We start from the raw sequence: 805 nt of genomic DNA, 5'->3' as shown, positions 1-805 counted from the left end.
ACCCCTATACAGACCACCCCCTATACACCCCACCTGCTATACATCACCCCCCTACACAGCACAGCCCCTCTACAGCCTGACACGCTCTCCACAGGGTGTCCCCCCTATACACACACCTCCCCCAGCCCCTCCCCATGGCACAGACCCAGCACCTATAGGAGAACTTCTCCTATACAGCAGCACCCCGTATACAGACCCCATCCTGCTGCTCTTGTGTCCCCAGTGCTGTGCCAGCGTGGCACGTGGTACACCATGGCACGGTGCAGCACAGGGCACCATGTCTGGCGTGGCACAGCACAGCAAAGTATGGCGTGGGGAAGTACATACAGCATGGCACAGCACAGCATGGATGGTGCAGGGCACAGAGCGTGGCACACCACGAGGTACCATGGCACGGTGCAGCACACACAGAGCATGGCACAGCACATATGGCATGGCACGAGACAGTACACGACAGCCCTGTGCCACACATATGGCGTGGCACAACACATATGGCACGGTGCTGTGGGCGTGCCACTGTATGTTTGGCATGACACAGCATGGCACACCGTGGCATGGCACAGGTGGCACATCATGGCGCGCCGCAGCACGGCACGTATGACACACCATGGCGTATATGGCATGTCACAGCACACTGCAGCACACATGGCACACCAGGGCACCATCCAGCTCACCGTGGCACACCCCCCCCTCGCCGGGGTTCTCCACCACCCAGCCCCATCTCTCCAACACCTTTTATTGCAGCAGCCCGGCCCCCCCCTCACCCCTCACCCCCCACAAGCACCGGCTGAGGGGGTGGCCAACG

Source organism: Merops nubicus, unplaced genomic scaffold, assembly GCF_000691845.1.
Source record: "Merops nubicus isolate BGI_N331 unplaced genomic scaffold, ASM69184v1 scaffold32821, whole genome shotgun sequence".
In the NCBI taxonomy this organism is placed as follows: Eukaryota; Metazoa; Chordata; class Aves; order Coraciiformes; family Meropidae; genus Merops; species Merops nubicus.
The sequence above is the reverse complement of the archived record's forward strand: the minus strand, read 5'-3'. Positions refer to the sequence as shown.